General features: G+C 39.4%; 2 pseudogenes; one reads left to right on the top strand and one right to left on the bottom strand.

Moving 5' to 3' along the window:
• Nucleotides 1–3922: 3922 nt before the first annotated feature.
• On the top strand, nt 3923–9062 carry LOC113040373 (proteoglycan 4-like; annotated as a pseudogene).
• Nucleotides 9063–9080: 18 nt separating this feature from the next.
• On the bottom strand, nt 9081–23308 carry LOC113040364 (nucleoprotein TPR-like; annotated as a pseudogene).
• Nucleotides 23309–24180: the final 872 nt, after the last annotated feature.

The raw sequence follows: 24180 nt of genomic DNA, 5'->3' as shown, positions 1-24180 counted from the left end.
ATTTTTAGTATTTCTCAGAGGGCAGGCTTCAAGTATAACTCGTTTGAAGTAACGGTGCTTCATATAACATTATTCAGAGAAACAAGTGTTGATGATAAATCCCCTGTGATTTTTGTACTGGCTACTGCATACAGGCCACCAGGGCACTATAAAGAATTTATAAAAGAATTTGCTTATTTTCTATTCGAGTTAGTGCTGGCTGCAGATAAAGTTTTAGATGATGGTGATTTTAATATCCATGTTGATAATGAAAAAGTTGAATTAGGATCAGCATTCGTAGATATTTTGAACGCTATTGGTGTTAGACAAAACATCTCAGGACCTACTCATTGTCAAAATCATACTCTAGATTTAATACTGTCACACGGAATTGATGTTGATGGTGTTGAAATGCAGCAAAGCATTGACATCTCTGATCATTATCTAGTCTTGGGCAAACTTCATATACCTAAAAATGTCAATTCTACTTATTGTTACACGTATGATAGAACCATCACTTCTACCACAAAAGACTGTAAGTAATCTTCCTGGTTTATCTCAAATCCTCAGCATATTCAACAGAGAAAAACTTGATAATGTTTGTTTGTTTGTTTGTTTGTTTGTTTTAGAGCACAATTAAAACAATGCAAGGTTGACCAATGTGCTGTACAATAGTAACTAGTAAAAAGGAGACCAACAGCACAGAAGGGAAGAATAGTAATTAATAAATAAGCAAACAAAAAAATAAAAATAAAACAAACATCATAGCAAAGAAAGAGATCCACTTTGTTTACTCAGTGTGATGAGCCATAGGCGAACTCTAATAAATACAATTTCAAATTTATTTTAAAATAACCCAATGTAGGTAAAAGTCTAAGATATAAAGGAACCTATTCAAATACTTTGGAATACTTTGAAATCCCATTATACCTCAAGATTAATCCAGAAAATAGTTCAACATGTTACTGTGCTGTTGATGTAACAGAAACTATGGACTCTCTCTTTTCTAGCATTTTAGATAGAGTTCCTCCTTTACGCTTAAAGAAGATTAAGGAAAACAGTCTGACACCATGGTATATTGAGCACACTCGCACCCTAAAGAGAGCAGCCCGGAAAATGGAGTGCAGTTGGAGGAAAACAAAACTAGAGGAATTTCATAATGCTTGGCAGGAAAGTACCTTATCCTACAGAAAAACATTAAAACTTCTAGATCTGATTACTTTTCATCTCTTTTAGAAGAACACAAACATACCACCAGATATTTATTTAATGCAGTGGCTAAATTAATGAAAAATAAAGCATCAACACGTGTTGACATTTACCAACAGCACAGCAGTAATGACTTTAATTCTAAGATAGATACAATTAGAGATAAAATTGTAATCATGCATCCGTCATCTACAGCATCACATCAGATGCACTTTAGATCCCATGAGGAGCAACTCCACTCATTCTCTACTATAGGAGTTGAAGAATTGTAGAAACCTAAATCATTTAAACCAAAACATTTATATTAGACCCTATTCCTTCTAAGCTCCTAAAAGAGGTGCTTCCAGAAGTACTAGACCCTCTTTTGACTATTATTAAATCACAATTTTCAATGGGATATGTCCCCAAAACCTTCAATTCTGGCTGTTATTAAGCCTCTTACTAAAAAAAAAACTTGACCCCAAAGAACTTGTTAATTACAGACCAACCTCGAATCTCCCCTTTCTCTTCAAAATACTAGAAAAGGTAGTATCTCCACAATTATATTCCTTCTTAGAGAAAATGCTCTCTGTGAGGATTTCCGGTCAGGATTTAGACAGTATCATAGTACTGAGACTGCTCTCCTTAGAGTGACAAATGACCTGCTCTTATCATCTGATCGTGGTTGTATCTCTCTATTAGTCCTAATGGATCTTAGTGCAGCATTCAACACTATTGACCACAACATTCTTTTGTATAGACTACAACACTTTGTTGGCGTTAGTGGAAGTGCATTAGCATGGTTCAAATCATACTTAACTGACTGCCATTAATTCATAGCAGTGAATGAAGAGATATAATATAGATCACAAGTGCAGTATGGAGTACCTTAAGGCTCAGTACTAAGGCCGTTACTTTTCAAGCTTTACATGTTACCCCTGGGAGATATCATCAGGCAACATGTTGTTAGCTTTCACTGTTATGCTGTTTACACTCAGCTGTATATTTCTAAATGGCCCCGTGAAACATATAAATTAAATAAATTATCAGAATGCATAGTCGATGTAAAAAAAACTGGATGACGAGTAATTTCTTACTGCTAATTTCTGTAAAAAAAAAAAATTAAAAAAAACAATTAGACAAAAGTGGATCAGCCCAGATAGTGGATCAGCACCTAGAAAGGATCTCTACAGCCCTGAAAAACAGCGGAGACCAGGACAACTAGATGACCCCCATACAGAGATCCCCAGTGAAGACCTTGTCTCCTAAACGGCCACTGGGACAAGACCACAGGAAACAGATGATTCTTCTGCACAATCTGATTTTGCTGCAGCCTGGAATTGAGCTGCTGGTTTCGTCTGGTCAGAGGAGAACTGGCCCCCCAACTGAGCCTGGTTTCTCCCAAGGTTTTTTCTCCATTCTGACACTAATTGAGTTTTGGTTCCTTGATGCTGTCGCCTCTGGCTTGCTTAGTTGGGGACATTTAATATCCAGCAATATCGTCGATTTGATTATACAGATACTATTTAAATTGAATAAAGCCGGTTGATGACATCACTGGATTTAATGATGAACCGCCTTTAACTGAAAATTGAGTGTTTTATTGTCATTTTGCATTGTTGCATATTTGCACTATTTTTCTATTTAATTTTTGACCCAATCTGTATTGTTAAAAGCACTGAAGACAGGAGTAATGACTGAAAATCCAGCTTTGACTACAAGTATAAATTACAATTTGAAATATATTACTGTAGAAAATTGTTATTTTAAAATGTTTTAACATACACAAGTCCAGTCTTGAGTGCAACCTTTAGCAGACTTGGGACCCAGACTTGAGTCCACCTTTGTCCATTTTGGACTCGACTTTGGTGGACTCAAACATAACACTAATATACACAATATTAATGTTTGTTTGTTGTTTGTTTTTATATTTTATTTAAGCAAATGCATCTTTGGTGCTATAATGGACTTCTTTTAAACACATTTGAAATCAACAGAATTTTTATGTGCAGGTTACATGGTTAGTTATAAAATGTCTACAAATTCAACATCTTCAGACTATAAAGCAGTGCATGAGCAATCAAAAGCATGATGCAAACCTCAAAGTACCAGTGTCAACAACATCTCTGAGCTGGAACAGCACTAGAACAACAGCGATATAATGAAGCAAGACACTGAATGAAGTGGCCCAAAAGTGGTCCTCAAAGTCTCTCAAACACTTTGAGAACATGATCTGTCTCCAGGGTTTTGCTTTTTTAATTTTCTATAACTTTCTTCAGACTATTAACAACAACAGCGTCTGAACAGAAAATCTATTGACTTTGATTGTTGTGGACACGTGGACTAATGCGTCTCAATGGTCCCTGAGGCAACATTGAGTTTTGAAGCGCATTTCCAAACCAGAAGACAGAAATAATGACTGCAGTGTGTTTGGAGGTGTGGTACACTGCTTTAACATTTGAAAGACATTACTTCAGAACAAATACCACTTCCCATAAAGAGGATGTTTTCTCTCTCACTTTCTTCACAGCGCGTGAGCAATTTATTCCGACAGGAACTGAGAGAAAAGCCAAAACATTTATTACATATAGATTTTTTTAATGACTGCATTTTTGGATTTGGTTTGATTTTGGGTATTAGGAGATCATTATTCCAACGTCCTTCTCAGTCCAGCTTATGAATCAGCTTTGGCAGCTATTTGAGACACATGCATACTTACCAACCACCCAAACAATCACAAAACACTCAAATGACCATGACCTCCTACATGAAACCAACTCTTGGTCCAAATCAAGTGACTCAGATTTGAAACAAAAAATCTGTGGGGCCTTTTGTCAATAATACGTAGTTTAGTTTTCGTGACCACATTAGAAAAGTCAAACACCATCTGTGTCAACTAAATAAAGTCTGGGAATAGTGCAGGACCTCTGCAGTGACATGTCTTGGTTTCTCTGAATTTGATTAAAGAGCTTCATTTTGACCCATAAGCTGACCGCATTATGAGCTTTCATGCACTGAAACCCAGTATCAGAAGCACTGGACACTGAAGTTTTAATAGCCATAATAATATTTAAAAAATAATAATAAATTCATCCCATTTGTGGAACATTGAAATCCAAGGATATTTTAAAGAGGTCAATGACTCTTCTGTCAGCATTGTGGACACATTGCTGACAGTGTGTGTGGGAGGTTAGCCTTTACATAATCATGCTTTAATTTGGCTGTGGTGTTTAATTAAAGTTTCTGGCCAACAAGAGAAATCCAGCTGCCATACAGTATAAAAGAGTCAAAGCAAGGACAGAACAAGGTGAGCTCAGAAAGACGCTTCCCCTTGGTAAGTCCTTCTCTGCATGCAGACGGCTTTGATGATGAATGGCTTCTTTTTGAAATAAAGAAACTTCAGTGTTTTGTGATCATATCATGTCTTTTTTAGACAAACAGGTGTTTTTGAATCAGTGTGATCGATCTATTGAGGGTTATCATGACTGGATCTGCTCTGGTTTCATTTCTCCTGGCGATGGCCTGTGTTCTCCTACAACTCTGTGCTGCTCGAGGTGAGTCGGATCATTTCTGGATCTGTCCATCTTGGTCCTGGTGAGGTCTGATGGACTCAGCCTGTGTTGTTGTGTGCAGGCAGTTGTGCGGGCAGGTCTGTAACTGTGATTATAAATGTTTTGTCCATGGAGAGTGCTGCAAGGATTTTGAGGATGCCTGCACTACTGGTAAGACCCTACCATCTCACAGTCTACCAGTTTTTGAAATTTGAATAATAAATAATCAAAATTATGAATTTACGTAGTGATTCAGATATATACTTTATTTTAGAATGCCGGATAATTGCGTTTACCGTACTTCACCTGGCCCAATTCATTTATTTTTTCTTTTCAATTATTTACTATAACAATTATATATATTTAATATATAGTATATTATATTTTTATATAATGAAATATAATTATAATATATATATATTATTAAATATAGTATATAATATATAATTATTTTTATTTATATATATATATATATATATACACACACACACACACACACACACATATATATATATATATATATATATATATATATATATAGGTATATATATATAGATATATATATAGGTATATATATATAGATATATATATAGATATATATATAATTATTTAAATATATTTATTTAATATAATTATATTATTTTATGTAAACAAAAGCCTTAAGATCAAGTTTTTTTTTTCATCATGAGGGGTCCAAACTTCTTTATAGAGACTGTAAGTATTACTGTAAGTATTGACTGATAGTTATTATCTGGCTCGGCTCGTAGTTCATCTTCAGTTCTCTCTTCATAGCAGTTAGGTCTGTTAGAGTAAATGAATTACTCCGGGATATTGGTTTGTTTGAACTCAGAGGGAGTGTCAGCCGCATTAAAAAAGTTAACAGCTTAAGTCATTTGTGGATTAATGCGTATTGGAGACGCGAACCGTTTCAAACGATTCAGTTCGATTTGGTGAACTGGTTCAGAAACCGCTTTGATTTGAACTCTCTCTCACAACAGACACGGAAGAGAAGACAATGCTGAATAAAGTCGTAGTTTTTGCTATTTTTGAACCAAAATGTATTTTCGAGATCATTCACTCAAGCTGCAACATGTTAGAAATAAAGACCAAACTGTCCCTCCCAAAACTAAAACTAAGAAATCTGATCTGAAGCCCCTCTGAGCAGCTGAGAAGCCTTCTGACAGCTACGTGATATTAAAGACAAACTGTATTTTACAGACTACTGAAGAGGATCACTGGCACAAAGGTTGGAGCAGAAAATAAAACGAAGCATATATGTATTGTGTAATTAAGTCAGCCATCCGCTGGTGATCAAGTCTGACTGGAACCCCTATAGCTCTCACTTTGTATCAACTTCTGATTAGAGAATCAAAAAGTGTATTTTTATTAAAATTACTGTTTCTGTATGATTTTTTTTTTACTGTAATTTATTATTTTTATCAATTTTGAAAACTGGTGCTCTTTGATATGTTTGTAGAAACTGTATTTTTCTAAATTCTTGAGTTCGTAAGAACAGGTTTTATTTGAAATAGGAATATTTGTCAACATTATATGTCTTTACTGTCACTTCCGAACAATTTAATGCTTCCTTGCTGAATAAAACTATACATTTCTTTCGATAAATTAATAGATAAGTCTTACTGATTCCACACTTTTGAATGATAGCGTATATGGATTTTTATTTATAAAAAAATTTTTTCAGACACCAGACTGAATAACTTTATGGCTCCATCTGAATCTGATGCTGCATCACTTCCTGCGGGTGGCCCTCTGTCCCAGGACATCAGCCTCTTCGCTCCTCGGACACCCTCTGACATACCCGGTAACAGCTTTATGAGTTTGCTTAAAAAGTAATTAACCTATTAAAACTAAAATTGGTTTGACTTATTCTAGGAACGATGCAACTAATTCAAATCTACGGACATTTCCATGTGAGCTGGTGATCAAAATATTAACCAAACTACATACATGCCCTCGCAGGCATCGGTTCCAATCCTTCTGGGTTCCTACTGCCGGAATCTGGTCCGGATCCTGCAGCTGGACCACTACAGGCAGCGGGACCTTCCTCTGGGAACCCCCTACCCATCCCAGTGCAGGCGTCCCTCTCCATCAGTGGACCTGCCTCTGCTGCAGGTAAACCCAGCACTCTTGCAGACATTGCCCAGGCCAGCAGCCGCAGCTCCAGGTATCACATCCTTGTAATTACCACCTATGAATGGAAAATATTTGAAACGAGTTGTATTCTGTAATTCAAACATATTTAACCACATAAAACACAATTGAAAATACTGTGTCAGTCTTTCATGTTATATACATCTGTTCAATCGATTCATTCAAATACACCACTGGTCAAAGGTTTGGAATTTGTTTGGGGAAAAATACAGGAAAAACAGCAATACTGTGAAATATTAATACAATATTCTTCCCGTGATGGCAAAGCCTCATCTTCAAGTGTCTTTACTCCAGTCATCAGTGTCATGTGATGCTTCACAAATCATTTTAATATGCTGATTTGGTGCTTAATTATTAAAAATGGTTCTTATTATTATCAGTCTCATTACTACCAATAAAACAATTATCACTTCTTGAGAGCTTTGTGGAAACCATGATGTTGATTGAGCAGCAAAAACAGTTTTCAACATAAATAATAATACTAATACTAATAATAAAAAAATGTTTTTCTTAAACAGCAAACCAATATATTAGATATTAGATCATGTGACAGAAGACTGGAGGAATGATACTGAAAATTCAGCTTTGATCAGAGGAATACATTACAGTTTAACACTGCATTTAAAAAGCAAGGTTCTTTTAAATTGTAATATTTTACTGTTTTTTTAAACAAATAAATGCAACCTTGGTGAGCATAGGTGACTACTTTCCAAAACATTACAAATCTTGAATATTTTAAACTTTTGAGCAAAAGTGTAAATTAAATCTGAATATATTTGAACCATTCATTTCTGTTTTTTTTAAGATGCAAACTCAAACCCTGATCTCTGCAGTGGGCTTGTCATTGATGGAATGGCAACTTTCTTCAACAACTCCATCATAGTTTTCAGAGGTACAACTTCTTTATGTATGTACTGTTGTGTGTAGTGCAATTTTTTATGATTACACTAATTAAGAAAAGTGCTATCCATCTCAGGTCACTTCTTTTGGCAGCTGACCCCCAAGACTAGAAGAGCCGGTCCTGCTGGTGGAATCACTGAAGAACTGGGCATCCCGTCTTCCATCGACACGGCCTTCACACGCTGCAGGACTTTAGTGGGCTCACTGGTGAGATCACTGCTGCTCTTCCAGTGCCAGCTACCAGAAAGAGGCTGGAGTCTGTGTACTTCTTCAAGAAAGGTATTAACTAACTCCGTGTCTGGTTAGAATAATTAGAAATGACCCAAGTGAGAAAAGTAATCTAATTTATGTTTTCTAATTAGGAGGCACAGTTCAGAAATTATCTTTTCCTTATGGAAGTGGGCCAGCTTGCCGTGGAAAGAGATCCAAAAATTCAGACAAAATTCCAAAACAAGTAATCTAAATCTGGTAATCTAAATGATTTTTGTTATAATGGCCTTCAATGCACTGAAAATAATATATAAAATGTAATTTTAGCAACAAAACAGTTTAGTATTATTTGTGATAATGGCATTTATTCATTTAAATTTGCTTTTATTTTCAGTTCACATTTAATATTTTTTTATATATATATATTTATTTAGCTTCAACTTACTTTTATTGCAATTTTAGTCATTTGCATTGTATTCCATTTAATTACCAAAGCAACATTTTCATCTAATATTTATATTTTATTTCAAGTAATGTAAAGATTTTAGTAGAAGTCATTTTAGTTAACGTCAACGCTGCAGCAGAAAAACATACGATTCTTTATTTTATGATGCTGTTCTAATCTGACAGAGATGCAGTTGTCAGGGGAGATCAACATCAAGCTCATAATGAAGGGCTTCCCGACCCCGTGACATCAGCCTTGTCCCATGCCTAACCCCCGGAAGACTGATGGTTTCGATTACTTTGTTCTCTCATGGCGTAAGTGACAACATTTAGTCTTGCAACACAAGTCTTTCCAGTGAAATTATATAAGAAGACCATTTGTGAGAGGATTTGAGTGTGAAATGTGTTACTGATTGAGTCTCATCTTGGTTTCTTTGAAGCAGTACATTTAAAGTGATGCATTTAATAACACCATCTCTGTGATTTACAGCTAAAGTCCTAAACGTCAAGGTTAGCGGTGATCTGCCCTCTTTGACAGCCCCTGTCAGCCATTCCTCCCAGCAGAATTACATCAGCAAGTGGCTCAACTGCGCCTGAAAGACCAGCATGAAACAAACAGCACTAACAACTACATGGTGAGAGAGATTCTCAATTTATTAGCAAAAACCATTGAACAATGCGTCAGTATGATTACTCACAAAATATAAAATAAGTCTAACCAATGTTTTAAAACACACTGAAAGAACACATTAAAGTAAAACTGCAGTAGGCTGAATCCGTGTTTCTGCTGGGCAGACGCTGGGAAGGGCGAGTGGATTTAGAAGGGGGTGCCTCTGTTGAGTCCTCGACCCCGACTTCCACGAGGAAAACCACCGCCTGCAAGACAAAAAAAAAAAAGAATTGAGATACAGACCCAGACAAACCAAATCTAATTACACTGAAGATCTTTGTAGACATCCAAAGTTATTAAAACATCTGTTTTCATAGAACAAACTATAGCAAATTATGCAAATTAAGCACAAAACTGACAAATGAAAAGCTTCTGTATGCATTTCACGTAACCTTTGCTTCATAAAAAATAAAAGAGAGAGAAAAGTTTTAAAAACCAGTCTGTGTTGCTTTTTGTGAGAAATGTGACTGATGATATACTGAGAGGTCATGAATGAGTAAGAGGATGGATGTAAAAGCATGGGCTCTTGACCTCTCCTGATGATCTGGTTCCTGCGCGGCAGCTGGTGCTGAGGAAGGAGCCGGCTCGCAGGTTTGGCCTGACCACTACTGGTGCTGGGATCTAAGAGAGGAAGAGAAATGTGGTGATAAACACCGTCAAATACTTACGGGTAGAAAGAAAAAGAATGGAAAAGAAGTTGGTGATTCACCGAGTTGGAAAAATGATCACCCCCCCATACTCTTACAGTATACTATAAACCTTCAAAAACTCATACAAACACTGATGTAGGGTATTCGGCACAGAAATACTGTCATACGTCTAACTCAAGTTTAGAAATTTTGGCCATGTTTATAATAATAGAAAGTGACGTGACATGACATTCACCCAAGTATGGTGACCCACACTTTTTTCAGAATTTGTGCTCTGTATTTAACCCATCCGAAGTTCACACACACACACACACACACACACACAGAGCAGTGAACACACACCCGGAGCAGTGGGCAGCCATTTATGCTGCGGCGCCCTGGGAGCAGTTGGGGGGTTCAGTGCCTTGCTCAAGGGCACCTAGGTCATGGTATTGAAGGTGGAGAGAGAACTGCACATGCAATTCCTACCAGCCCGGGACTCGAACTCACAACCTTTCGATTGGGAGTCCGACTCTCTAACCATTAGCCCATGACTTCCCCGGATTATTAACTAAAGAGTTAATAATCCAACTCTTTAACAGTGTAAATAAGGCAGAATGTTTAAATTAAACCTCCCCTTAATAACACACAACAACTTTATAACCCAACAAAATAAGAACATTTATTTAAATTTAGACTCAATAAGATCAGATTTAATTTGACATTATAATAGAGAAATTAAAAGATCCAGAAGTAGTGAAAAAAGTGAAAAGGTGTGTACCTGTGGAGCTGGACGTGGGCTCTTGACTAGTGGAGGGCATGCTTGCATCATCGGTCGGCTGTGCAGATTCCAGCTCCGACTGGCCCTCGAGACATGCCTCACTACTCGCCCTACACACAGATAACACGATTACTACAGCTCCCCTGAAAAAACTGAGCCACTCCGAAGTGAAGCATGAAACTCACCCTTCACTCTCAGCCTCCCCCACAAAAACGTCATCTCCATCGTCCCCTGGGACAGCTTCTCCTGGTGCGCTCAGACTGCCGGTGGACGTGCTGACCATGGGGACCGACTGAGAGGCCGTCTCCGACACATCAGAGGGGTGGCTCTCTGTGAATACGGTCACTGTCAAGACGAATCAAAGGAAGACAGCAGTTAGGTTTGACTGAAACATATCAGCCAAACAAATCTGACAGGACTTCCACCAGCTGCTCACCCGGAGCAGCCACTTGTAGAGGGGTGGTGGGGACACTCCTGCCTCCAGACTCTTCTTCATGAGCAGGCAGGAAGAGAGGACTTTCATACATGCCCAACCCTGAAGAAAGAAAGAAGGAATGCCAGGGATTACTCAGTGTTCACAGTAATTATAATATTTACTAGAATTAGTGTTGTGTTTGTACTCGCCTCCATGTGTGGCCAGATGGCTCAGGTCAGAATGAGAGGAGCTGGCCTGGGGCATCATATCCTCAGGAGGGCCGAAACGGAAGCGAGGAACTCCGGCTACCTGAGGGGAACTGAGATGGGGGGATGCATCATTAATCAAGATGTTTAATGATGTATCCTCCATGCTATAAATGAGTTAAAAGCTGCTGTGACTCACTGAATGGCCTCTGCAAAGCCATCTGTACGGTGTGGCACCACAAGGGTGGGAGTGCTAGGAACCATTCTGTCATCATCGTCAAAGAAATGTTGCTGAAAGAACCAAAACACTCGGTCAGAAATTATGAAGCACCCAAGACACAGGATGTTTATATTGGTTGGATCGCTCACCATGCTTCCGATTCCAGGCGTGAGCTGGGGTGCACGACCCATCGAGGGCCGTCTGCTCTGTCCAGACTGTCTCTGTCCAAAAGAATAGTAGAGTCATCAAAATTCTGTGATATAAAAAGTATTTAATTGATGCTGTGTTCGGGCAAACAAATAAGAATTATTATGATTGAGCTTCTTTCAAAGTACGGGACATGGGCTATATACCTGCATGATGGGGGGTCCGAGCTCAGGGACGGGGTGGATGTTGAGGCGAGGGGGTGGGGTGTGATGTGGTCTCCGGGGGGGTTGGGGAAGCCGTAGGCCCAGGCAGGATGTGGTGGTGGTGGTGGTGGGGACTGGCTCAGCAGGGAACGACTCCAGGGTGCTAACACTAGCTTCACCTGGGAACACACATAAGAGTTACTCGGATTCAATATTCATAGATTTGTCACTTACTCCTAAAGGCACCATATTGCACACTTTCATAGTCTAGACATGTTTTTTTTTAAAAGTCACAGCGGGCCAGACTTTCGATGAGCAGTGTATCAAAGCATCAGCATGAAATAGGAATAGGAACAGTAGTGTGTGTTTTTTTGTACCACTGCTCTGAGAGTCCGCTTGCTTCTGGATTGAATCGGATGCCTCTTGACTCTCTTCGTTGTCAATGCCTGGATCAGCTGCTCCATCACCCTGCCAACACAACAAAATCACGTCACAACAACCAGCCAAAAGTAGTCACAATCATTTCACAGAAACTTACTATAAAAATATATATACCGTATTTTTCGGACTATAAGTCGCACCTGAGTATAAGTCGCATCAGTCCAAAAATACGTCATGATGAGGAAAAAAACATAAGTCACACTGGACTATAAATCGAATTTATTTAGAACCAAGAGAAAACATTACTGTCTACAGCCACTAGAGGGCGCTCTATGTCTTCAGTGTAGACTACAGGAGCACTGAGCAGCATACAGCGCCCTCTCGAGGCTGGAGACGGTAATGTTTTCTCTTGGTTCATGTCAAATTAATTTTGATAAATAAGTCGCACCTGACTATAAGTCGCAGGACCAGCAAAGCTATGAAAAAAAGTGCGACTTATCGGAAAATACAGTATATAAAAAACCCTAAAAGGTTAAGATGCGATCACACTAACTGTTTGCAGAGACCGAGTGGCACAATGGAACAGCTTGTTTTCTAGCAGCCAACTGGCTTTCATTACAACAGAAGCTTTGTGCATCGGAGGGTTAGAAAAGTCGGGGTCACCTCTGCCTCATCCCCCTCGTAGGCATCATTGGCATCCGCACTCCCACTGCCTTCATTACTCTCGTCTGCTGCTTCTGCCATCCCTCCATCACCATCTTCATCTTCATCTTCTGCATCATCATCGTCTTCATACTGCAGAATAAAGGGAGGTTAATAAGCGCTGCTAATGACACAGTTTCTGTTTCTCTGAGAAACACACGCACGGACCTCTCCAGGCTCCCCCTGCTCCTCCTCTTCCTCTTCAGTGCCGCTATCTGTCTCTATGATGATGACGTCATGCTTGTACTCCTCGATGGAGTCCTGTCCGCTGATCTGAGACTCGGAGGGTTGGGACTCACTCACCTGATCCATCGGGACAGACTGAGACAAAGATTCTTCGTCTCCCTCACCTAACACGGGAAATGCTTCCTGTGAGAGATGAACAGACAAGGTCAGTGCGCTGGCTGTTCATTGTTGGGATGAGTGGTTGTGGTTAAACGGTTACCTCACTGGCATCAGGAGGCTGCTGGCTCTCTCCTGGAGCTTCACCCATAGCATCATTACTCTCCTCAGTGCCTGAAGCATCCTAGAAAAAGAGCAATGCAGGATGATGTAGAATCAAAAGGGTCTATTTTTAATTGCCAAGGTTATAACCACAGTGAGTGTTTTCAGCAACACAAGTGCTGCATCTACAACAAAAAAAAATTATATTTTACATGTACTGAGAGCTTGTAAAGACTGGGTAATTAAATAGAAAGATGTGGTGTCTGTTTGTATCAGAATGCCTTCACTGGCTTCAAGCAAAAGCATATATGCCGTGCAATCAGTGTACATTATAATCTCTTTCACAAAATAAGTTACCAGTATAAATCAAACTAATTTCTCAACTAATAACACGATCCACTCCCACAAGATGACAGTTGCTCATGTACGTACACTGCTCACCTCCAGGCCTATTCTTCTTATGATACGGAGCTTCTTCGTGATGGGTTGGTGGGTGGAGTCGTCCTGTGTGGTGTCAGTCACCTCGGTGGAGCTCTCCTGCTCTTCCTCTCGCGCTCGCTTGGGCACAGATGAGCCTGCAGTTGCTGACACTGGCAGAAGAATGACATGTTAGTCAGAAACCTCATAGTAATAAAGGGGGTACGGTGGGGGGGGGATGGGTGACCCATACCTACCATTTTCTCCCAAATTATAAATAAAACCCGATTTAATATATGGTTAATCTTATTAAAATGTTTATCATAATAAGGTATAATAATAATGCAATACTAATCAACATAGTCTGAGCAGTCTATCACTGCTTAGAATACTATGAAATATGTTGCGTGCCTTATTCTGCGTAATAGTGCTGTCAAACGATTATTTGCGATTAATCACATCCAAAATAAACGTTTTTGTTTAGATAATATATGTATGGGTACTTTGTATATTTATTATGTATATATAAATACACATGCATTTACATATTTCAGAATTTTATTTATATATATGAAATATATTTATTTATAATATCATTTATATGAATATAAATAGAATATAAATAATATATTTTCAAAATGCATACTGTATGTGTGTATTTATGTGTGTGTGTGTATATATATATATATATATATATATATATATATAATAAATATAAACAGAACAAACGGAACACACACATTATGCAAACAAAAACCTATTTTGGATGCAATTAATCGCTTTACAGCAGAAACTACATCATCTCACAGAAAGATTTACTTCAAACACTCGACTGATGTTATGTAGTGAGTTTGGAGTAAAAACATGTTATTAATTTATTATTTGGTATTTTCATGTGCTTTCAGATGGAACAGCATTTACCAAAAAGAGCCGTAGCTAACTGACAAGCTACGCAAACAGCTTTCGATATCTTTGATTTCATTATCGCGATCATATATTGTCTACAATTATGAACGGTATTTTACGTAGCTTGTCAGTGAACTACAGCTCTGTGTAGTAAATTCTGCTCCATATGAAAGCATGTGATGGATATTTAATACTGATGACAGATCAGGCTTTACTGAAAAGATGCACATGACATGTTTATTAGGGCTGCAGGATTAATTGAATGCGTACACTTAGATCCTACGGCTTCAAATGTTTACGACCTTTTCACTGTTCTTTGTACCTGAACCAAAGACAGCAGTGGAAGTGGATGGCCTCTCCATCTGTGAGCTATGTACTGCCTCCATAACGGTCGTTGCTGGCTCCAGACTGGTCTGCTGCTGAGTGGGCTGGACGAAGGCAGTGGCTTGTGTCTGCTGTAGGCCGAGGATTGGCTGTGTAGTCTGAATGTTAGGGCTGGTGGAACGCACTGAGCCGCTGGTGCTGCCGAAGACAGTCACATGTTCCACTGGACTCTCTGTGGACTGGAGAGCTGATGGAAAAAAACAATGACAATTTAAAACTCATGCACTAATACGGATATCCTATCAGATGTCAAAGCCTGAACTCCACCCGTACCTTCCTGCGTTTCCACCTGTGTTGTGGGCATGACTGTGGCTGTGGGCGTGGTCACAGGTCCGGGTGTTATCATTGGGCGGATGCTTGCCCTAGGGGTAGACTTACTCCCTGCAATTGGTGAAGGCTTGCTGGGGGCAGCAGCCACTGGTGTGGGCTTGATGTTGGCAGTGGGCGGCTCGGATGTACTGGCACTGTTAACAGTTGGAAAAGAGAGAGACAATATTTAACACCACTAGAAAAATAAAAGATGCAGAAGTCTTACACATTCACGGAAAACAGATTACTTCCGCATTGCAAAATTAGGTGGCTCTGAATCATTACCTTCCTCTGTCAGCAGCAGGTGTGGGTTTGAGAGTGATCTGGCGAGCATCTGATGACCTCTGTGCCTCCTGAACCTGGAAAAGATCAATTACTTTTATCCTTACCAAGGACATTTACATAAATACTTTCATTTAGTAAATAAAGACTAGGATTTCTCTTATAAGATACATAAAACCTAATAGTAAAAACCCATCAATGCCAAAAAAAGTCACATAGTATTCATACATATGTTTCAACATACGTAACAGTATTTCTACATACATTGGTCAGACAATAGTGCATTTGTGGTGCTGTACCTTGCTCTGGCCAGGGTCCTGAGCTTCATCTTTCTGATCTCCGTGTCTCTCCTGTTGCTCACGGAGTTCCCTCAGCTCTCTCTCCTGCCGGCTCAACCGGCCTTCATACTGGGACTTCAGCGCACTCATCCTCACCTCCAGCTCCTCTCTTTGTTGCTTTAGCTCCTCATTCTCTTTTGCCAGCTGCTCCTTTGCACCTAAAACACATTGGATGTAGGGATTTTAGGATGCAAGACAATTGGATGTAGGATGTAAATAAAGCTACTTGCTAGGGAGAGGGAGGACATTTGCATCCTAAAGAGCATTTTATTAGACAAAAATGTACATATCCCCCTGCATACAAGAGTCAAATCTTTCAGCCCAACAAAAGAAATACTGTAAATATTATAAAGAATACATTTTCAAAACATGTCAAAAATATTTTCCCATTTACATATATGGTTTAAATATTTAATGTTTTATTATTTTATCATTTTCTTTGAGGTTCACTTATAATGTTAGTCTGATTTTACATTAAAAAAAAATAGGAATTTAGAATTAAACAGGTAATTTTTTATCCTATTTTTGAACCTGTCTGCAGAAAGGTCTGTTTTTATAGGCGGGGCAGATTTAAGACTCGCAAGTTAATGCCCACTGCTATGATTGGCTAAAAGATTTGTTTATTAAAATAACAGATTGACTGCTGTGAAGTACTCTGAAAATAATTTGGGTCATTTGGATTAAACAGTCTTAACAGTCTGCTACAGACAATACAACAGTGGTAAAAACACATTTACTAACACTTATGTGTTGACAATTACGGTTGAATCCACTCTAGTTAGACTCAGTGCTGCATCATCATTTATTTTCAGTTTTTCTGAAAAGTCTGCATCATACTGCCTGGTTTAAAAAAAATGAATCCATAGCAAAGTAAATCAAACAAACAGTGTTTCACTGACACGATCTGGTGCTCCTTTACACTGGATGCTTGCGGCGCAATGTGAATTTAGACAACAGAACCCGTTTATAATCTGAAAATCTGTTTTAACACTGGATGCAGAACGGATTGAAAACAAATCCCAGACAGTAAACTAATGTCCTGATCAAATTCTGACATATAGCCATTCGCGCAGCTTCTGACCTGAAAGAGAAATTGATTCGCTACATGACGCAGCAGCAGGGATCTTGATATGTTAGGATCACAAAGAAGGCAATTTAAAGACTGTTTTTCACAACTTACACTACACCGCGTCTTAAAATCTTGTAATGTCATCTGTATGGTTAGGTTGATGGAGTAACCCTGTGTTTGCATCTCTCTAGTATTTCCCCTCCACCTACCACTAAAGAGGCAGTGATGTAGAAGCAGGCATAAATCTTCTCCTGCGGAGGCGGGGCTCAGCCACACTATTACATCATAAAGTGGCACAATCCAAAACAAGTTGTTTTTTGAGCTTGGTTTCAATAAAAGCGGTTTTTAAACTAATGAGAAAATTGTACGTTTTTCAAATTGAATGTTGATGTTTTTTATAGTTCATTGACCTGTTAAAAAGATGTCAAAAGATCAAGGGAAATTTGATTTCTCAGTTTACGACCCCTTTAAATCATTAACTTGTAAAAAATGGTCATGATTATCTGGTTGGACTAAACTGCTTTGGACCATAGGAATATCAGCGAGATTAAAGCGTGTTCTGGTTTACTAACTGTTGAGCTGGTTGATCTTCTGCTTGGCACCCATGAAGGCTTTCTTGGTCTTCTCCTCTTTCTCAGCGATCTGCTGTCGGAGCTGCTCCTCCAGGTTACTCTTCTCCTGAAGCTCTGCTCTCAGACGACTGAGCTCCGGCTGCACCTGCGCCAGCTGCTCCTGCAGGCTCTTCACCTCAGCTTCACGCTCTTGCACCGTCTGTACGCACAAACATCACCACATGTTTTGAATGCACTACTGACAGTCTTTACTGAGTTTATTCAATTCATCACTTTTATGAAGTCAACAAACGCTTCATGAGCAACAATGAAAGAGGACCCGAAAAAAGAAAAAGAAAAACGCTTTAAACTAACTTCTCACTTCAACGTCTCAAAAGTTAATGAACACATAACACTCCATTACTCTCTCACTTCCTGGATTAAACACTTTTATTACAGTTATATAACGTGAGGCAAACCAGAGAAGCCCACAATGGCGATGGTTGGGATTGAGAGCTTTGTTCTTTTACAGCTCGAGACTGGATATCCCAGTGCTCTGAAGGGTTATACAACTGTGGATCTGTAAAAGCATTACTTTTGAGCCACTTAATTAACTGTTGTGATTCATTTAAAAAGTTTTGTTTAAAAAGAATTCAGCCACCCAAAAATTAAATACACAATTAAGCCTTTAATTCACATATAAACAATGATCAACACAGACAGGCTACATCAAATATGTTACAAAGAAGCTTAAACCAATGAGGTTTGTTCTTGTGTGTCTTGCTGTTCAAGTCTATTCAAGCTTCCGCAAGAACAACTGAGGTTTGTTCACGGTTGATCTTTTGGGTTTACAATGCATTTCAGACCTAATGAGGTCAACACATTCAGTAAAAGGCTAATGTTCTACTAACATTCTACTAACTTGTGTTCATGTACTTGTTCAGCATGAATATATGGCTATTCCTGATTGATCCAATAGAGGGCTTCACAATTTTAGCCTCTATAGATACCAATGCAAGAAAGAATCATCTCGCATAATAGTTTATCCCACCTATGGGTAGACTGGTTTGTCAGAGCAGCACAGTAAGTCTTAAATGAGTACCTTCTGTATGCTGTCCAGCTGAGTTTCCAGTTCGGAGGTTCTGTTCTGTGTCTGACTCAGTGAGCTCTTCAGGTTTTGAATCTCCTGCACTGAGGCCTGACGGTCTTCATGCTCCTGTGCTGGCTTAGACGCAGCCTCTGCCACCATCTATCAGAGAGATGTGACAGACTCCGATGAATTCAGGACATTTTCATTGCTTCAATTAGTAAACATGAAAAAAGAACAACCACCATAAATTGTGATGTACCTTATCATGCTGTTCTTTGAGCTCTTCATACTGGGTTTTGTACCGACGGCCGATCTTCTTGACCTGCGTGATGGTTTTGAGTTTCTCCTGGATATCCACGTTCTTTGCCTCCAGCTCCTTCTTCAGACTGTCTCTTTCAGTGGTGACCTTCCCAAGGCTATCCTGCAGGTTCTGCACCTGGCTCTGAGCTGTTGTGATTGAAGCTTGGCTCCTGTTTGGCACGCAGGGAATGAAGATTGCGGTGTTAAAACCTCTTGCATAAAACTAACAACAACAAAAATTCTTACATTTTCAAATGTCACATGATTTAAACAAGCACTCTGACCTGGCCACCTCATTCTTGAGTTTCCCCGTCTCCTCTATGAGCTGCTGGATGCGTTTGAGATGGGTCTCCCTCTCAGAATTAAGCCTTTTACTTTCCTCCTGATCACTGTCCTTCTGCTGACTAAGCAGTTGCTGCACAACCAATTAAATTACAGAGTTAGATACTGAAAACCACACTACCAGTCAGTTTGACTGAATTAAACGGACCAAACATACTGGTGTTTTTTAATATAAGATTCTACAGGTTACATTCAAGGTAGAGAAATCCATGCGTGAACAGTGAGACCTGTGTTCGAGTCTTCAAGCGCTTGACGTCCTCCTCCAGGAGTCTCTTCTCAGCCTGTAGCATGCCACTCTTCTCACTCAGCTCAGCATTGGAGTCCTGCAGGGGCTTGATGTCTGCCTCCAGTTTACGGATCTACATCATCATATGACAATCAATGTTATACATATGTGACCCTGCACCACAAAACCAGTCTTATGGGTATATTTATATATATATATGGGTATATGATAGTTAAGCAAATAAACAATATATTATACACAAATATGAACAGATATATCTGCAAACACATAAATGGACTTCTACATTAAAGCTTACTTATAGCGGAGTAATGTTTCATGATTAATTGACTTGTTTTAGAACAAATATAAGACACTCAACCTTTCTGACTTAAAGCCCTCCTGTTGTCCAACACAATATTTGAAAGACTACATCTCATGTATTTTATATAAATATTTTCAACGTTTTTACTGTAATGACAACTAGGCTTTTCAGACAATCTAGGAGTACTGATATATTAATCATTTTCTGATTCCATAATTAAGTACTAAATGTTCTTCAATAAAGCCCATTGTTATTGAGGAGGCAAAATAAATATGGTTCCTGTTTATATATTGTTTCTTTGTGTTTTTAAATAAAACTTAATTTAAAGATTAATTTAAATACTTTTAAGACTCCTGTGGTCTCCTTGGATGATTGCTGAGGGCCTCTAGTGGGCCCCGGTGCCCTGGTTGAGTCATGTTGCAAAGCCTCTAATTACCTATAAACAATTACCTTGTTTCTTAAAACGACATTATTTCTAAATTGTAAAGAAGGTGCCTGTAGGAGAGATTGATTCTTGGCCTCTGAAGATCTCTTAAACTAATCAATAAGACAGGAAATGGTCCCAAGAAGTGATGCACACAATGTGCTCTTAAAGTCTTGCCTTTGCTTGAGTCTGTTGTAGTTCATGCTCCAGTCTGTTCTTCTCATTCTTCAGCATCTTGTTGGTCTCAGTCAGAGCACTCATACTCTCCATCCGCTTCATTATGTCTTCCTGCTGTGTCAAGGTCTTTGTTGCTACCTGCAGATAGAGATGTTAACTGACTGAAAGATATGCAATTTTTCAGATCAATCAGATCAAGTTAGGTGACTTGACAAAAACCTACAAATAAATAAATATAAAAACAAAAAAAACTGATAAATAAATATATTTTTATATATAAAGACTGTTTGAAAAAAGGTTTCTGGCGGAGCTCTCAGTTAGTCCAACCAATAGCAAATGTACAGAAAGTTTGGGAAAACTGTTTGAAACAACTTTTAGGACCTGTAGCTTTTCCCTCTCCACATTCAGGCTATCCTGCAGTTCCTTTAGCTCTCCCTCCAGGTACTCCATGCGCTGTTTATATCGCAGGGTCTCCACTTCCGCCACTTCTCGCCGGGTCTCAGCTATCTCCTTCTCCCGCCGTACAAACCTGTTGGGAAAGAAAGGCCACATGAGTATTACCCCAATCTTGTTTAGTATTGTATGGCATTTTAATTGAGAGGTTTGCGCTTGATGAAGGGTTTTACCTGAGAATGTCCAGGATCTGTTCATGAGATTTGCCCTCCTCGTTCAGAGAGATGTTCAGACTGCTCTCTCCAGCGGTCTGCTGCTGGGTGGAGGCCATTATCTTGCTGCTCAGGTCTTCCATCTGATCATGAAGCATGGTGTTCTGCTTCTGCAGCTCCTCGGCTCTCTTCTGTTCTTTAGAAAGTTCCTCCTGAAAAGAAACAATATAGAAGTTGTCAACCAAGCATGAGCTCTACAAAGGCTGTTATGCTAAAGGGATAGTCCACACAAAACTGAAAAACAGTGTCATCATTTACTGAATTCGTTCTGAACTTGGAATGGAAGACAAAATAAGATATTTAGAAAAAATTTAGAGAACTAAACCGCCTCGTTTCTGATTTACTTCCATGGTCTGGACAAAAAATGTAAGTAAAAAACTGACTGGTTAAAACCATTCCTCAAAATATTTTTTTTTTGTTCAGAAATGCGCACAGGTATTTCATTTATGATTATCTCCAAGGCTCTCTAACATCTTTATGCATAAGCCAGTTCCTTTTACTAAATTCTTCTACCTTTGCCAACCAGTTGATTTTACCTTCAGTCTCTTTTCTTTTTGTTCCCAGTCCACACGGCCCTGACGCAGCTCAGATGCAGCTTTCTGAGCCTTGTCCTCAAGCTGCTTCAAGGTCTGCACTGACTGCTGTCCCTGTTTCTTGGCGGCCTGTAGGGCTTCCACATCTGCAGCATGCAGCATGAGCTCTCGCTCATATTTATTCTGAGCCTCTGCAGCCAGTTTAGCCTGGAGCCCAAAATAAGACACGTGTGATTAAACATCGAAGAGAATCAGTGGGTAATAAGCTGTTTTTATCCAGCAGTGTCACACTCGCCTGTAGTTTGCTGTCCTGAGTGGCTCTCTGTTCCTGGGCCACTGCTTCCACAGCTCTCTGTAGGGCATCCTGCAGCTCTGTCTGCATGTCTGTCATGCTCCTTTTCAGTTCCTTCACCTAAACAAATGGTTTCAATCCTCAGAACTTTCCTATTCAGATACACTCCAAAAACAATGGACGTGCCATCCGTGTACGTTCCATACCCGTTCTTCAATGCTCTCCACAGCTTTTCCTCTTCTCCTCCTGGAGCTCTAGCTTTTCCTTTTCTGCTTCCACCAGCCGGGCTTCCAGCTGCTGGTTCAACTCTCGCGCGGTCTTCAGCTGGCTGTCAGTGGAGGTCCGTGCCTGCTCACCCAACTACAAGTGAAACATTGGGCAAATTTGTTTGTACTGTGGCCACTTAGGACTTGCAGTAAAAACATCTGGACAGGATGAAGCAGATTAATACCTGCTTCTCTTTGTTTACAGATTCCTCTAAGCTGAGCACCAATGATCTGTACTGCTCTAGGTTGGTGTTGACATTCTTCAAACGCTCCTTCAGGTCGGAGTTCTGTTCTTCGGCCTGCTGTAGACATGCACGGAGCTCATCCACCTCTTGTTGAGGAACACCAGGAGCTGAAATTGCACATAACATGACCTTGAGTTATCAAGCACTGGAAAATATGACACCCACAATTTCATTTTCCAACTTCTATGTTTACCTCTGGGTAACGTCCTCACAGGCTGCTTAGGAGCTGTGCTCTGGTTCTCGGTGTTGTTCAGTTGCTGCCTCATGGAGGTGACCTGCTGTTCAGCAGTTCTTAGCAGCTCTTTAGTCTTCTGATGTAGTGCTGTCTGTGTCTCCAACTGCTTCTTAGCCTCCAGAAGCTGAGTCTAGTCAACAGAAATGAAGGAAATTAGTCTTTCAGGTGTAGACCGTTTCACCAAGTAGTTGACATTTGAAAGTCACCCCTAATATTAAAGCTTACATCTTGGTGGCGTTCCAGTGTGGTGTCTCTGTTCCACCTCCTGTTCCAGCTTCCTTCTTAAGCTGGACGATATCTTTCTCCAGACGCTGAATCTGGTTATTGTAGCGCTGCTTGGTATCCGTCTCAGAGCGTTTCCATGGTAAGCTGGTGACACAATGAGGAAGTTAAATAGGAAATAAAAGCAAAGAGTGATTTATAAAAAGTTGGTAGCGATAGGTAGACAAACTGTACCTGAATGGATTTGAGATTGGTAAGCAGGAGGTTCTGGCCCCGCTGCGTCGGTCAGGATGGACTCTTTCTCCTGGGGCCAGTCTGTTCTCCACCTGCTTCAGAATGTCTTTTTCCTTCCGGATGTTCTCAACACGCAACTGGCAGACAAGAAGAAAAAAAAACTCATCTGAATACTAGCTATCTAGTTTGCTGAAAAGTTTTATTCAATGGCATTGAACTTTGGCTCACCTCAGCCATGACTGTTTCTCATTGGCTCCCTTAGATCTTGAGTCATTGTGTGAATGATTTGTTCATGTCTCTGATGAGTGGCAGTCATCTTTTGATTCCTCTCACGTAGGGCTTCAATCTCTCGTCTAAAACCATTCACATTGTCCTGAAGCATCTCATACCTGCCAGGGGCCAATTCAGTACTATTTAATCCTTTACAAATGGAAGTCGGAATTTGAAATGAAATAACTATTCAAAAAATGTTAAATTTTGTCAATCTGATTTGTATTTTGAAATACAGCACTACGAAATACCTCCATTGTGTTTTCTGGTTTTATATAGTTTCATAATATATGGTTACAAAGCTATGTATTTATAAAGTTTTTGCACCAAAAAAGGTCCGATACCTCTAAAAATGAAAATTTTTCCATCCTCATTGTCATCTTTGTGAAAAACAGTCACATTCAAGTGACGCTAACGCCTTACAGAAATGGAAGTAAACACCTACTGCCACTGTGTGTTTTGATGCTTAAGATGGGACGTGCTGTGATAGAGCGCATATGTTTGAGCCCCAACGGGGACAAACATGAGTTATATAGAACACACCTCCTTGATTACTTTCGATGATAACGCATGTTAAAGGGCATGTCGAAGAGAATCATCACAAGTCTCTGGATTTCAAACAGGCATTTCAGAGGGGTGGAAAAAGAATAATTCATTCATGATCTAGGGAGTTAGTTTTGTGTTCTGAAACATGCCATGTCTGTTTTTATTCCGAAGCCATTTTTTATAAATCAAGAACAATTTGATTCACCTATTTAATATTTTGGTATTGACAATGAAAAATTGATAAAAATAAAAAAAAACTGAAAAGCAATCGCGCATTCAAAAGCAGTTTCAAT

Source organism: Carassius auratus, chromosome 2 (genome assembly GCF_003368295.1).
Source record: "Carassius auratus strain Wakin chromosome 2, ASM336829v1, whole genome shotgun sequence".
NCBI classification, from domain to species: domain Eukaryota; kingdom Metazoa; phylum Chordata; class Actinopteri; order Cypriniformes; family Cyprinidae; genus Carassius; species Carassius auratus.
Note: the sequence above shows the minus strand (reverse complement) of the source record. Positions and strands in the feature narration are given on the sequence as shown.